Source organism: Callithrix jacchus, chromosome 11 (genome assembly GCF_049354715.1).
Source record: "Callithrix jacchus isolate 240 chromosome 11, calJac240_pri, whole genome shotgun sequence".
NCBI classification, from domain to species: Eukaryota; Metazoa; Chordata; class Mammalia; order Primates; family Cebidae; genus Callithrix; species Callithrix jacchus.
The window spans coordinates 110,010,505-110,026,991 of record NC_133512.1 but is presented as its reverse complement, the minus strand read 5'-3'; the positions used below and the strand labels follow the sequence as shown (position 1 = coordinate 110,026,991).

General features: G+C 38.7%; 1 protein-coding gene across 6 annotated transcripts in view; it reads right to left on the bottom strand.

Annotated features, from left to right (window-relative positions):
• PTN (pleiotrophin) overlaps positions 1 to 16,487 on the bottom strand; it is a 111,926-nt gene that overhangs the window by 64,870 nt on the left and 30,569 nt on the right. For 2 of the 6 annotated variants that reach the window (XM_078342117.1, XM_078342118.1), the window contains exon 2: positions 13,685 to 13,753. The exons of the other annotated variants lie outside the window; for them this stretch is intronic. The gene's annotated coding sequence lies outside the window, so the exon portion shown is untranslated. The remainder of the gene's footprint in view (positions 1 to 13,684; positions 13,754 to 16,487) is intronic. 6 annotated transcript variants of the gene reach the window in all.

Below are 16,487 nucleotides of genomic sequence, written 5' to 3'. Positions count from 1 at the left end.
ATCCAACACTTCGAATTCACGACGGTTCCTCCATGGGCTAAAGCAAAGCAGAAGCCACCATTGATTTTCCATGAAGGTCAGCCTTCTGGTAGTCAGAGAATAAAGGCAGGAGAGTGGAGCTGGAGGTGCACATAGTAGATGTCCAGAAGAGCTGGTAAGTTAGATCAAGAGGATATCCAAGGGGCTAGAAGCTTTCCATGAGGGGCCAGAAAGGAGAATGTTTACAGGCACTGATTACTGTGTGCACCCACTAACCCTGTCACAAGTGTGTGCTGTATCTATCTCTTATTGTCCACATGACAGAAATAGCTCACTCTGCAAACATGGTGACGAGATGCTGTCCTACTGAGTTCTAACATAAAGCACCTGGGTCAAGGATTAAGGAGCAAGAATTGATAAGACACAGATCTACACGCAACTTTAAGAGCCTGTAAGCATTCTTTTTTTTTTTTTTTTTTTTGAGACGGAGTTTCGCTCTTGTTACCCAGGCTGGAGTGCAATGGTGCGATCCCGGCTCACTGCAACCTCCGCCTCCTGGGTTCAGGCAATTCTCCTGCCTCAGCCTCCTGAGTAGCTGGGATTACAGGCACGCACCACCGTGCCCAGCTAATTTTTTGTATTTTTAGTAGAGACGGGGTTTCACCATGTTGACCAGGATGGTCTCGATCTGTTGACCTCGTGATCCACCCGCCTCAGCTTCCCAAAGTGCTGGGATTACAGGCGTGAGCCACCGAGTCTGGCCAGCATTCTTAAGTAAAAAAACATTATTGTTTCTAATCTTGAATTTTTGTCCATCCTGAGGTTTGTGTTAATCCAAATTTTTATTAAATTCTGATTGAACTAATCCTCAACTCTGTATTCATTAGTTCAGTAAATATGCTCTAGATTTTCTTCTTCTTTTAACTTAGCCAAATATTGACCTGAAACTGTCCAAAAGTTGACTGAGTTTCTGATTAAATATTAAACAGAAAAATGAGTCCCAGCTATTTAATATAGTATTTTCTCTAATGTGAACATTTATTTTTTTTCAAATCTTCTAATCCTTCCACAGGTTTTAACATATAAATAACTAAAGAGTTATAAACCTCTTATAATTCACGTTAAAAAATGCATGGGCACTGGGAGGCTGGTCACTGAGACACAGTGAGATCTGGTCAAAATTCTGCGCACACTCTTGGTGGCTCAGCACACCATATTGAGAACAGATTGTTTCCATAGAGGCTCTGCTTTATTCCTAGCTCTGTTGCCTATAATTATTGTAAAGCAGGACTATTTCCTGCCTTCCTGCCCAGAATAGCAGGAAGCATCCGACTCTGTCAACTCCCTTTGCTCTTGGCACCACCTCTCTGCAGGGGTTAAGGTTTCCTGCCAGGAATTTCAAAAAAGTAACTCTGTTTTGGTTTCTCATCCAAAATTCAACTTGCGAGCGGAAAAAAAAAAAAAAAAAATAGAGTAAGATCTATAATATAGCCAGGGATTTGGAGAAATCATATGGCTTTAGGCCTGGTTAATAGCACCAAGCTGGGTCTAGATTCATTGTGAGAATCAGTTCCAGGAAAGACTTGGTGAGCTTTGGACTAACTGAAAGCAACTGAACACACTGAAGAGTGCTTTATTAAGTACCAATAGCAAAGAAAATATTCATTACCCCTGGAGTTTAATGAAAAATGGCACTGAGCATTCCCACATACTCCCTCCATGGATCCATGCTATACCTCTGTGGGCATTTCGTATTCACAGTCAGAATACTGTTCATCCTTAATATGCCTAGCCCTACCTCCAGCTTTTGGGAGTTCCCAGGGTCATGTTCTTTAAGAAGCCACATTGCTGCCATGGAGGGGCAGCCACTGCATCTTGAGCTTTTCTTCCTCATGTGCTTAGCCTAAAGACTTGGGATAAAAGGCCATGGGATCGCCATGAAAGAATCTTAAACCTAAATCCAATGAAGGGGACTTTTGAGTATTTGGCAAGTATGAGGATTTGGGTCTTCCCTGGCCTTTTCCTGCCTGGTCTTTAGACATCCAGTGCCTAAAATGAATGCTGTCTCACTATAACAAAACTCCCAACGATCGTAGCTAACATTAACTGGATTTTGTTGTTGTCCATGGTGGTGGTTACTCTTTTTGGCTTTGGGCAAATGTTTTACATCCTTGTATCTCAGTTAACTTTATAAGCACTCCATTAGGGGATGACTTAGTTTCCATTTTACAAATGGGAAAAGTGAGTTTTAGAAAGATCCAGTCATTAAGCCAGGTTTATCATCAGGAACAGAGCTAGGGATTGAAGTAGGCAGCGCTGTGCTACTCACCATAAGGTCCCCATGGTAACCCCCTTTGAGGACATTTAATGGCACAGTGCAGAGTAAAAAGAAGTCTTCCTGATGACATCACCAAATACGATGGGCAGTTATTTCCAAAGAGGAGGCAGAAAGTGCCAGTATTACTAAAAGCCATGCTCTGGTATGAAAGACACACTTCTCTCAGATGTACAAGCTTTAACCTTCAACACAACCTTCCCTGACTCCTCACCCCTCTGCCTGCCCTTGTGAAAGAGACAAACATCTTTATCTCTTCTGATTGTACACTCCTGGTTTTTACTTCTGTGCCTGAGAATCAGCCCTGAATAATTAAAATCTAAGTCTGCCAGAGACCCTGTCCTGACCATAGAATCATGGTAGCCCCCAAGTAATAGGCATCACTCATTTAAAAAACCAGGGAAGACCCAAATCCTCCTCCTGCCAAATACTCAGAAGTCCACTTCACTGGCTCTAGGTGTAAAATTCTTTCATGGAGAGCCATGGCCTTTTATCCCAAGCCTCTGGGCTAAGCACACAAGGAAGAAAAGCCCAAGATGAGTTGCTGACCCTCCACAGGAGCAATGTTGCTTCCCTCTTTAGAACACTAACCTCTCTTTCTCAGTAGGTAGATAGATGATAAATAGATGAACAGGTAGGTGGATGGAACACTGGTATTACATTAAAATTCACAATGTAAACATTTTTATATCTTTTACTGAACTTGAGTCAGAATTTTGACAATCAGAGTGGCCTTAGGACCTAAGGCACAGGTGGTTGATTCTACCAGCATAATTTGAGGAGCATAAAAATTCATCAGCTATTTCATATGAACTTAATTTTTCCTTAGTTCTTCATGCATTCATTCTTATGGATATTTATCAAGTGCTTTGTAGGTGTCAGCCCAGGCACTAGGGATCAGAGACCTAGCAAAACACGGTGTGGTGCCTGCCCTCAAATATCGCAGCCTGGCAGAAGAAACTGACAAACAAGCTGACAATAACAGAGAGGATATTGGGGCATGATGGAAAGAGACAGAAGCAAGAACCTAACTCTTCCTTGGGAGTCAGGGGTGAATTAAGGAGTTCTTCAGAGACGGTGAAGCCTACTGAATTTGGAAGACATGAGCAGATACTAGCTAATCTAACAGTAGAGATAAAAATGTTCTTGCAACTGGCAGACCTACTCAGCACAGAGTCTCCCAAACAATAAGGAGGGGCTATGGGAGTTTGCAGAACAAACTCCCCTAGTAACAACACAAAGGCATATCTCCTGTATGTCTCAAATGATCCTCACACAGCTTTGATTAGTTCTTCATGAATTTATTTTTATGGATATTTATCAAGACATATCTCCTCTATATCTCAAATTCTCTTCACAGGGCTTTGATTTTTCTCTGACTCCACCCTGCTTCAGCCCGAAAGAACCATTAGCTGCAATTTCTGAGTATTACCTTGACCAGCTGAAGTTTCCATTTTCGAAATCTCATTCTGGATATGGTATAAAGTTCACTCAACCTACTCTTGCCATCTTCTTGGGGATCAGCTCTTTTATGTTTTAATCCTTCACCTGTACCTGAATCTGAATTCTCATTCATTCCCCATTCTTAATGTTTTCCAACTAGGCTCTTAAAGGATAGTTTCGATAATTACAAAGAAGTCAGACCTAGGTTCTAGAGAAAACGTACAAAGAGTGTAGTACAGTATTTAGTAAAATGCAGCTTCTGCAAACAACATCCTTACATGACTAGAGTCTCCTAAGCAATTTGGAATATGTGTTACAGCGAAAAATAAAACAGGCAATGTGGGGAATGGAGTTGCATCAGAAACTAAAGCAGGACTATAGGGAAGACTGACGTGGTGAGAATGCACAAAAGGGAGGTCCCCAAGTGGCAAGGAACAACCAAAGGGCACTGTAAAGACCACTGGATGGGGTAGACAGAGTAGGCTGCCCACAGCACATTTAGTGTAAATGCTCACAAATCCATCAGGAAGGAGACAGCAGTGAGAGTTGTCATCGTGAACAACTATGACAGGTGAATCTGCTCATGGAAAGATTGGACCAGATGTTTTAAGAGAGAGGAATAATGAGCCATATTTGGTCAATTCAGAGAGTGTAGTAACAACTGAAAGGGTCCATAGCTTTGCCCTAGGATGACAAGACAAGCTGAGAAATTGTATATCTGAAGTCAAAAAAAAAAAGTAGAGCAAAGCTACCCAGTCCAGAACACCATGCAGACCAGAAGCTTAAATGTTGGATTCTCATGGAAAGCACCAATGAGCTCATGTATAGATGTAGAATGAGCAGGACTCTGCGAACTCAGATTAAAACAAACAAAAACTCAAACATGCTAATAGTTTGTTTGCTGAACTCAGTACAAAAAGTATGTTTTATTCTGTTCTGTTTGCTTTTTAATTAATGTAAAAATTTAAAAATATATCTTATCATTTGAAGACTAAGATCTAGCTAAGTAGAGGTAACTGTGAACCTCTTTACTCTTGCCTGTCAAAAATTCAGGTTAGTAATTTAAGTGTTGGTTTATGTTCCTTAAGGTTTCTAGTAACTATTTTTGTTACTGTTTTTCAATAATAAATCTTAAAAAGCACTCTTTTCAAGAAATCAATAGCATTAACAGTTATTGCCATATAAAATAAAAATTATCTGGAGATTTAAAATAAATCAGTTTAGTAAAGAAATAAAGTAAGCCCTCTATATTTATATAGTAATTCATGACTTACAAAGATGTTATGCATATTATGATATGTGATCCCAACTGTTTTGTGAAGTATGCAGAGGAGCTTGTCCCCATCTCCCAGACATGAAACCATCCTCAGAGAAGCTAAATGCCATCAAACATTCGACACAGCTAGTAAGAAACAAAACAGAGGCAACATACCATGTCCTCTAAGTCCTAGTTGCCAAATTGCATGAATGTTGTCATAACATAATATTTAACTACTGGTAAAAGGAAGAATGTGGTTGCTTTTAAAATAAAAATAAGCAGTTCTAGCAATCAGCCAAAATTCAAGGAACAACAACAACAAAAAAAAATCAGAAGGAAAGATTAGATAAGGCAAGGAAGAAAGGAAATCAGAAATGGATGCAAAAGAATTGGGTTTATTACCAACTTATACTCCAAATATCACAAGGAGTTTTGTGGGACTATCAGTGCCCTTCTCTCCACTCTCTGGGCATGTTTTCCAGGTTGATATTTTAGACAAGGAATGTCAGGAGATGTCCAATGCTGTCATTGTAGTGAAATTTTGTTCAGAACAATGTAATAGTGGACTCCATCTTATACTTATCTGCTGCTTTTATAATTTTAAGGCATTTACACTTGAATTATCTCATTTCCTTGTGTAGGGAAGTGATTGGAACATATAGAATGTGCCATTTCATGGTAGGACAGAGTTGCCTAAATTGCTCAAAATAATTCAAAAGTGTATCAGTTCCGCTCTGCTTTCCCTATTCTCAACGTAAGCTGTATGCAACTTAGTTCCTTCATCAAACAATAACTATTACTTGTAGGGTCTCAAAAAGAAAGCACTTGATGTTCATGTTTGTTCATTGTATAGTATTTATTGTAATCATATCAATAAGGCACTGTTTCTATGGGTCAGCTGCATGAGACATGAAAATGTTTTGTTTTACAACATTCTCACTGTATTTTTCGTTGTTGTTGATGTCATAATGGAATTTTATTGTATATGGCTCTAAATTCCACTATGTGCTTCAGACTTGAAGACTTTACTTGCAAGATTTATTCCCTGTGACCGTAGTTTACAAATAAGTTTCACATCTGAATCACCAGTTATGAGACCCAGCAAGAAAAATATTTATGTCCCAAGTAATTCTGATGAGCTACACAATTTGAAAAGATCTTCTATGCAACGTCCTTTTATTCTATTGTAGACTCAGGTCGAATCACTGTATTTTAGGATTCAGTCAGATTTTAATTACTATTATTATGGAATCCTTCCGCAGACAAAACTGGAAGCCTAATCACATGAGACTTCTCTTAGGATGACTCCCAATTTGTATTGAGGTTATTTGATATAAACCAAGTACTATCCTAGCATATAAAAGTGCTTAAGATATAAAAAAAAATTATCACATTATCTCTCCTCATGATTTACCATTTCTACATAGTTATTAAAACTGTAGATGTCTGTGTAATTGCCATAAAGACAAATAAAATAGAGAGTCAGCCCTTAAAAATCAGTAGAAAAATTATAATTTGATTCTGTTGTTAATCCATTTCTCATCAAAATTATATTTAGGGTGTTAAACAGCACAAATTAGTTTGAAAAGGCAAACCAATTTCATTCATTGACTGTTTCTATAGAATTTCTGGCAGTTTATGAGACAATTACTACAATACTAAACCAGCTAAGCTTAAGTTCATATGTAATGCCCAACAGGATACACATAGCCTCTTCAGTGCTGGTCCTGCAAAGTCTGTAAGAAGTGACAATAAATTGCGTATGTAGCATTCTCCCCAACAAAAAAGATTTGATGTTGTATAATAGTTTGCCACATGATTAAATTGTTTTAAATAAAGTTGTGTATAAGGTGGAAAAGCTGCAATCTTCTGTACCTAGATTGCACAATGTATTTCAGTCCAATGCCTGAGAAGTTATGCAGCGTGGTTCAAAGAATAATGACTCCCATATGTAGTCACTAAACACAATCTTAAAAAACACTGCAAATATTAACTGACCCAGGATTTGCATTCTTCTCCCTTTCTCTGATCTTCTCTTCTTTTTCTCCTCCTTCCCTTTGCTTTGAGCCTTCTGACAGCCAAGTACTTGCACAGTTACTTTGGGTTACAATATGTTATCCACAGTAGAAATCAGAAGCTTTAATTCAAAAGGTGGCCACTCTTGACCTCTGACCCCGGTGCCTCCCACCCTGCTGCTCTCTTCCACTTTCTGTCTCCATGGAACTGAATAGCCAAGTGGAAAAATGGGAGCAGGCAAAGTCTATAGCTATTCATAGACCACCCGCTCCCCCTCCCCATCAAAAAAAAAAAGAGAGAAAAAAAGATGAATGAAACTCATTCATCAATACGCAGGAGATGAAGAAGAAAGCTTTATTGCCTAAAAAGAGAACTGAAAAACAGGGAGGGCAAAAGAGAAGGAATGCCAAGGAAAAAAATGGAGAGGAGTGAGGAAGTTCATGTGGAATGCAAGTTGCAAGTTCTCAAAAATAACAATGCATAAGATGAAAAGCAGCATTGCACATCTCTCCAAACTATGTATAAGGGGGCTAATAGTTTCCAAAAGGAATGCCTGTTACCTGTTTTACATCTTCTTAAAACCAAGGTATGCACCTAGAGGAGCAGCAAAAGGGAAAAGCCACAGAACCTCTGAGCTTGTCTTCTTTAACCTCCTGGTGACACTGTTTGGGAGCTGACAGAAAAAGGACACTTGCTAAGAGCTGGGAACTGAGAACTTTCATAAAGCCCAATACTCATCTAAAGGAAATTATTTTATATATGAGAGAGAAAGTGATAGTGGCCACATTTAGACCATTCCTGTAGACCGTCTGTATTTTAACAAGCATGGTTGAGCAATTCACTGTGCTCAGAACCAAAGTACAACATAAGTGACTCAAATCAGACTGGCCAATGTCCTCAGGTTCAACCAACTTGATAACAACACAGAGGCTGACACACACAGAGTATACCCACTCAGTTTGAGAATGTTAGAGATTAAAATACAAAACTCAGCACTAAATACAGATCAACCTCAAAACTAAGTAGAACTCAATAATTCTATAGCATTCAACATCTTTCCCCCTCCCCCACAAGATGTAAACATTCTTTAATTAATCATATCTGAAAACCTGTTTCGTTTTCATCATATGAAGCCTGGCTCTGAGATTAGTACTCCAAAGCGTTTTCATTGCATATGAATCAGAGTAATCACCACATGCTTCAGATCAAATATGGTTGGGCAAGAAGCTGTTTCTATCACCTTTTGGACTATTCTCCTTTTACCAGAAGGACGTCTACACCATTATGGCTGGACACAGATTGCTCCTGCGGAAAATAAGTTCCCTACCTCCTCACTGACATATACATTCTAGCTACTTTCAAATAGGTTTTTAAATTATTTCATCAGGATATGCAGCTAAGTGTCTTTTTGCACTTTTCCTCTTATTTCATCTCTACTGACACTCTCTGACTACATCTTCTAGGAATGTCAGATTTCAAGAATATGAGAATATGCATGAAGAAGATGATGTATTATGATTGGAAAAAGATAAAGAGGCTGACAATCAAATTGGCAAATTCAAATGATCTCAAATCAACTGGCAACCTCATGGACTTCAAGTACACAGAGTTGCCACCACCTGAAGCAGGGAAATTGGGCATCTCCAAAACTTACAAAATAGGACATAGAAAAGTGGGGAAGAATTCCTTGTAGAAGAATCAGAGATTCTATCCATTGTCACTGTAACAAGGACACTGGAGATGAATCTGTAGCAAATAGTCTTGAGATTGCCCTCTCCCTGCACTGCTTCCTCACCTCCTCCCCTTATAATATTACAGAGTCTCATGAAAAGAACCCAAATAAGGACTAGAATGCAGAGGCAAAGTGGATTCAACTACTTTTGGGCCGCTGCCAGATTCTCATTAGGTCCTGGACATGTGAGCCAATGCTGATTTCCATGGCTGATCTATCCTAAATCTGCCCTTCCTGAAACACTAGCCTTTGTCCTTCCAGTCGCCCTCTTTAAATGGGGATTTGGGTGAGAGCAATACCAAAGAGACCATCATTATTCACCCATTATTATGAAATTGATGGGCTCTAAGTCTTTCTGGCTGAAAGCTCTGACAGGGTGAGATCACATTGGATTGCAGAATCATTGCTTTCCCTGGTAAATCGGGTTACAAATGAGAACAAGAGTTGGGAGGGAGAGCAGAAAGAAGGATAAAGGAAGAGTGTTTTTCCTCAAATTCACCTCACTTCATGCTGGAGCGAGAGGCCATCCATACTCACGAAAGGCTAATTATATAAATCAAATGCCCTGGCTGAGTTTCCAACCCCCTGGGAGCAGTGAGAGCTAGGAATAAATGAGGTCTTCTGCAAAATGAAAGAACCCCTTTGAAAAAATGCCAAAGCCAGTACAGCTCAACTCACCAATTTTTTTTGTAGGAGCAGAAAAGTCTGAACCAAGGATAACAAAAATAGCTGAGTTTTCATCTTCCAGCAGATTTGGAAATGTATTCACAATTTATTTACCTCCTCCCTGGAATTTATTTATCATTACTTTGCATCACTAAATATGACAACCCTTGAGCTAAATAGATCTTCAAAATAAAATCTGACTTACTGTTTTAGTAAGATCACATTCATGTTAGTATGTCATGAGAGAAACCCATTAGTAGGTAGCCAGGGCTAAAACTGGTGGAAAAATCACTGCATTAGAAACAGGGATGTCCACTTTTAGTTCTGGCTTTACTATTCCCTGGCACACAGTCTGGGTGGTCACTTCACCTGCCAGTGGCTCAGATTCATCATATGCAAATAATGGGTTTGAGGTTCACTAGCAACCCTTTGAGGTGTGCCAATTTTCCATACATGCCACAAGCAGTCAGTGGTCCCTTGAAAAACTGAAACTCAATGAGGTATAAGTGGCATAAGTGGCAGCTACTCTGAATATCAAATTTAAGGTTCGGGCTTTGGTTCATGTTGACATTTTATCTTCTCTCTGGGTAGCCTCAGTTTCCGTAGGCTATCTTATTCTTGTCCCTCCTCATTGGTGCCTCATCATGCTTGGCCCACTGAAGCACAGCATCTGACAGCTGTTCAGTTCCTGACAATCTAAGTTTCTTTTTAGGGCAACTCAGGAAAGGTACTTATTCATGTTGTACTTGTAAAGTTACCATTTACTGAGTTTCCAAACCTGGTACCTGGGAGTAATTCAATATATGTTTGCTATGATAGAAGAAATGATGACACAAATTTTTGAATGAAAATGCCACCTGCACTTGATTTAAGAATGCCTCTAGTTGGATGAAGAGGTGATTTAGTCACATTGATTTCTATTCCAGCAATCCATTTTTTGTAATTTTTATTTCTGACCACAACCAGCTCATTAAAATTCAGTCTGTAATTAAGAACTCAGACTAAATATGTCTACAACTCTCTCTCTCTCTCTCTGTGTATATATATAAAATATACATTACATTCACAAATACACACACACATATATGTGTGTGTGTATATATATATATATATATATATTTAATGTGAGTAATCCATTTTGGTATTTACTGTATGTAATATGGCTTATAATTCTGAGATTTGAGTTGATAGTGTGCTTTAACAAACACAAACCAATACCAACAACCCTGCCCAATAGAAAGGTAGATTAAGTAATTTGCACAAAGTCACTGATAAAGGGCAGAGCCAGAGGCAGAATGTACCCTTGAACTCCTCTTCCAAACCCCCCTACAGCTGCTTCTATTCCTGCCCTTATTCCATGCTTAATGCCATGAGTTGAAGGGAAAGGGTATTATAAGATTTTCTGTGTTCTTTGGAAGGGAGAAACAGCTTCATCTGTTCGTGAACTCTCTAAAGCACCTAGGATTATATTTTCTGTCCTCTTTTATTCAAAGGGAAGGATACAGGATCCCTACTGAGGGACACACCTATGTCTTTGCAATCTTACTCTTTCTGACTTGTTTTCTTACAGCCTGTATCTTTAGTCCAGAGGAAGGAAGAACTACTTCTCACTGAGCCAATTCATTGTTTATTATCATTATGGATTTCATGCTCTGAAAAGTAATGAATTGTTACTCAACAGTCATGAATTTTATTTTCTTTTCCTGTGTTCTGCCCTCTCTTTAGGACTAAATTATGGTTTTATTTAGCCATCCAGAGGAAGAAAGATTATAGGAAAACTGGACTTACTAATAAGAAAAGAAAGACTTCAAACTATATTTCAAGGCTACTGTAATCAAAACAGCATGGCACTGGTACCAAAACAGGAATACAGACCAATGGAACAGAACAGAGGTCTCAGAGAGAATCGCACTCAACTACAACCATCTGATCTTTGACAAACCTGACAAAAACGAGCAATGGGGAAAGGATTCACTATTTAATAAATGGTGTTGGGAAAACTGGCTAGCCATATGCAGAAAGCTGAAACTGGATCCCTTCCTTACACCTTATACAAAAATTAACTCTAGATGGATTAAAGATTTAAACATGAGGCCCAACACCATAAAAACTCTAGAAGAAAATCTAGGCAATACCATTCAGGACATAGGCATGGGCAAGGACTTCATGACTAAAACACAAAAGCAATGGCAATAAAAGCTAAAATAGACAAATAGGATCTAATTAAACTTAAGAGCTTCTGCAAAGCAAAATAAACTATCAATAGAGTGTACTGGCAACCAACAAAATGGGAAAAAATTTTGCAATCAACCCATCTGACAAAGGGCTAATATCCAGAATCTACGGAGAACTTAAACAACTTGACAAGAAAAGAAAACTCATCAAAAAGTGAGCAAAGGATATGAACAGATACTTTTCAAAAGAAGACATTTATGCAGCCAAAAAACATATGAAAAAAAAGCTCATCATCACTGGTTATTAGAGAAATGCTAATCAAAACAATGAGATACCACCTCACACCAGTTAGAATGGCGATCATAAAAAATCAGGAGACAACAGATGCTGGAGAGGATGTGGAGAAATAGGAATGCTTTTACACTGTTGGTGGGAATGTAAATTAGTTCAACCATTGTGGAAGACAGTGTGGTGATTACTCAAGGATCTAGAAATAGAAATACCATTTGACCCAGCAATCTCATTACTGGGTATATACCCAAAGGATTATAAATCATTCTATTGTAAAGACACAGGCGCATGTGTGTTTATTGTAGCACTATTCACAATAGCAAAGACTTGGAACCAACCCAGCTGCCTATCAGTGATAGACTGGATAAAGAAAGTGTGGCATACACCATGGAATACTATGCAGCCATAAAAAAGGATTAGTTCACATCCTTTGCAGGAACATGGATGAAACTGGCAACTATCATTCTCAACAAACTGATGCAAGAACAGAAAACCCAACACATCAGGTCCTCACTCATAAATGGGTGTTGAACAATGAGAACATATGGACACAGGAAGGAAAACATCATACGACGGCTGGGTAGTGGAGGGCTAGGGAAGGAATAGCATGGGGTGGGGGGATTGGGGAGGGATAGCATTAGGAGAAATACCTAATGTAGATGACAAGGCAATGGATGCAGCAAACCACCACCATGGCACGTGTATATCTATGTAAGAAACCTGCATGATCTGCACATGTACCCCAGTACCTAAAGTATAATAAATAAATTTTTAAAAAAGGAAAAATCAGTGCAGAATAAATTCTGCTTTTTAACATCACTATGTCACAGAAATACAAATATACATACATACATTCATATATACAAATTACAGTGGTAACTAGTTTCTCAGTTTGGATGACTAAAACCTTTTCAAACCACTTGAGGGATTATCCATCTACCTTATTTCTTTTTTATGGTAGACTCCACCAGGCTGCTAGTGGGTGTTGGGGTTCAGATCTTGATAAGGTGAATTTTAGTGATAGACATTAATATCCTGGTAGGGTGATCTGGTAATAATCACAGTCTATATCCTTAGATGTGGTGAGGATTAAACCTTATGACAGGCAGATGATGACCAAGGACAAGATGCTCCTCATCCAGCCTTCATCTGTCCATCTGTCCCCATCACATTGGCTCTCATTAAGTTCCCCAGGGTATAAACACTATTCTATGGATTGTAAAGATTAACCAGGGACAGAAAGATTAGAATCAATCAGATAACCCTGATCTTACTTGGTTTCCCTAAATTGTCTGAGACTGACATTTTGACACCTGCCAGACCCAGATGAAAATTAATTTACCTCTAAACCTAAGTGGTTCACTTATTCTACCAATTTAAATGATCATTTGATGCTGGAACTGAAAGAAAAAATAAAAAAGACAGGATCCAAAGTAAAGAGTAAAGAGTGAGGGTTAGATACAATTTCTCTGTGACCTGCAGGATTGGAATGGCTGAGGAAACTGATTTACCATCATAACTTGGAGATATTGCATGTTGGGTTCATGTTGGGTTCCAGACCACTGCAATTAAAGTGACTGTCACAATAAAGCAAGTCATACAACTTTTTTTGGTTCCCAGTGCATACAAAATTTATGTTTATACTACACTGTAGCCTATTAAGTGTGCAATAGCAGTATATCTTTAAAAAGTATTTATCTTAATTTTTAAATATTGTATTGCTAATATATGCTGATTATAATCTGAGCCTTCACTGAGACATGATTATTTTGCTAGTAGAGGGTCTTACCTAGATGTTGATGGCTGCTAAGTGATCCGGGCAGTTGGTGGCTGAAGTCTGGGGTGGCTGTGGCAATTTCTTAAAATAAGACAACAATAAAGTTTGTCACATCAATTGAGTCTTTCATGAATGATTTCTCTGTAGAATGCGATGGTGTTTGATAACATTTTACCCACAGGAGAACTTCCTTCAAAATCCAAGCCACTTCTCTCAAACCCTGCCACTGCCTTTATCAGCTAGGTTTATGAATGTTCTAAATACTTTGTTGTCATTTTAACAATGTTCACATTGCCACCAAGAGTAGATTCCATCTCAAGAAACCACATTCTTTGCTTATCCATAGGAAGCAACTCCTCATCTGTTCAAGTTTGATGGTGAGATTGCAGCAATTCAATATTTTCAGGCTTCACTTCCAATTCTGGTTCTCTTGTTATCTCCACCACATCTGCAGTTGCTTCCTCTACTGAAGCCCTAAGCCCCTTAAAGTTATTCCCGAGGTTTGGAATCCACTTCTTCCAACGTTTTGCTAATGTTATTTTGACCTCCTCCTATGAATCATGAATGTTTTTAATGGCATCGAGAATGATGAATGCCTTCCAGAAGGTTTTAAATTTACTTGGCCCAGATCCATCAGAGGAATCACTATCTATGGCAGCTATAGCCTTACAAAATGTATTTCTTATATATAATTTGAAAGTTGAAATGACCCTTTGATCCATGGGCTTCAGAATGAATGTTGTATTGGCAGGCATGGAAACATTAATAAAATCCTGATACACCTCCATCAGAGCTCTTGGGTGACCAGGTGCATTGTCAATGAGTAATAATATTTTGATAGGGATATTTTTTTCTGAGTAGTGTATCTCAACAGTAAGTTAAAAATATTCGGTAAACCATGCTGTAAACAGATGTGCGGTCATTCAGGCCTTATTGTTCCCTTGATAGAGCACAGGCAGAGTAGGTTCAGCATAATTCTTAAGGGCCCTAGTAATATTTCAGTATATTTCACTCACTCAGGTCAGTGAGCATTGGCTTCAACTTCAAGTTACCAGCTGCATTAGCCCCTAACAGGAGAGTCAGCCTGTCCTTTGAAGCTTTAAAGCCAGGCATTGACTGCTCTCTAGCTATAAAAGTGCTAGATGAGATCTAACAGAAGTCTGTTTCATCTGCACAGGAAATGTGTTATTTAGTGTAGCCACCTTTATCAATGATCTTAGCTGGAGCTTCTGGATAACCTGCTGCAGCTTCTACATCAGCATTTGCTGTTGCACCATACACTTTTATATTAGGGAGATGGTTACTTTCCTTAAACCTCATAAACCACTCTCTCCTGGCTTAAAACTTTTTTTCTGCAGCTTCTTCTCTTTTCTCTTTGCCTTCATAAAATTGAAAAGGTCAGGCACAGTGTCTCATGCCTGTAATCCCAGCACCTTGGGAGGCCAAGGTGGGTGGATCACTTGACATCAGAAGTTTGAAAACAAACTGGCCAATATGGCAAAACCTCTCTACTAAAAATACAAAAATTAGCTGGGTGTCATAGTGCACACCTGTAATCCCAGCTATGCAGGAGGCTGAGGCAGAAGAATTGCTTGACCCTGGGAGGTGGAGGTTGCAGTGAGCTGAGATTGCACCTCTGCACTTCAGCCTGGGCGACAGAGGGAGATTCCATTTCGAAAAAAGAATTGAAGAGAGGTAAGGCCTTTCTCTGAATTAGGCTTTGGATTAAAACAATGTTCCTTTCTCTGTATTAGGCTTTGAATTAAAACAATGTTCTGATTGGTTTGATCTTGTATCCAGACCATTCAAACTTTCTCCATATCAGCAATTAGGCTATTTTGCTTTCATTCGTGTATTTCCTGGAGTAGCACTTTAAATCTCCTTCAAGCATCTTTCCTTTGCATTCATAATTTGGCTGTTTGGCACAGAAGGCCTTGCTTTTGGTCTATCTTGGCTTTTGATATGCCCTTCCTTACTAGGAATAGTCATTTCTGGCTTTTAATTTAAAAGGAGAGACATTCAACTCTTCCTTTTATTTGAACACTTGGAGGCCATTGTCTCATTGTCGGGTTACTAGTTTGCGTAATTTTTTTTTTTTTAGTATAGTTGGCCTAATTTCAGTATTATTGTCTCTCAGCAAATAAGGGGGCCCAATAAGAGGAAGACAGACAGGGAAATGATCTATCATCAGAACAGTCAGAACACGGGCGAACATTTATCTCTTTGAAGTTTGCCATCTTATATGGGTGCAGTTAATGATACCCCAAAACAATTACAACAGTAACATCAAAGATCACTGATCACACAGAAGGACATAATAATAATAAAAATGATTGTAAAATTCAAAATATAGTATAAATTATGAAAATATGACACAGAGAGACACAAAGTGAGCACACGCTATTGGAAAACAGTGCTGATAGACTTGTCGAATTCAGGGTTACCACAAATCTTCCATTTGTAAAATATGCAATATCTGAGAAGCACAATTAAGCAAAGCCCAACAGAATGAGGTATGCCTATGTATCATCAATGCGCCATGTCATACAAAGGTAGATAGACTTGGTTTTAAAATACAAGTGTCAACTCCTAATCTCTAATGAATCCATAAATCCTACCTGACATTGCCAATTAGAGAACTGTGATGTCTCCCCATTTAAATAACAAGATATTAATTGTTGTCAATTTTGAGTGCCAATAGCAAAGCCAATTTTTTAATTATACAGTTGTAATCATTCTCCAGTGCAAATGAATATAAATTAGGCTGTGCAGCAGCAATGAGGCAGTCAAATGAATCCATCCATTTCTCTTTTGG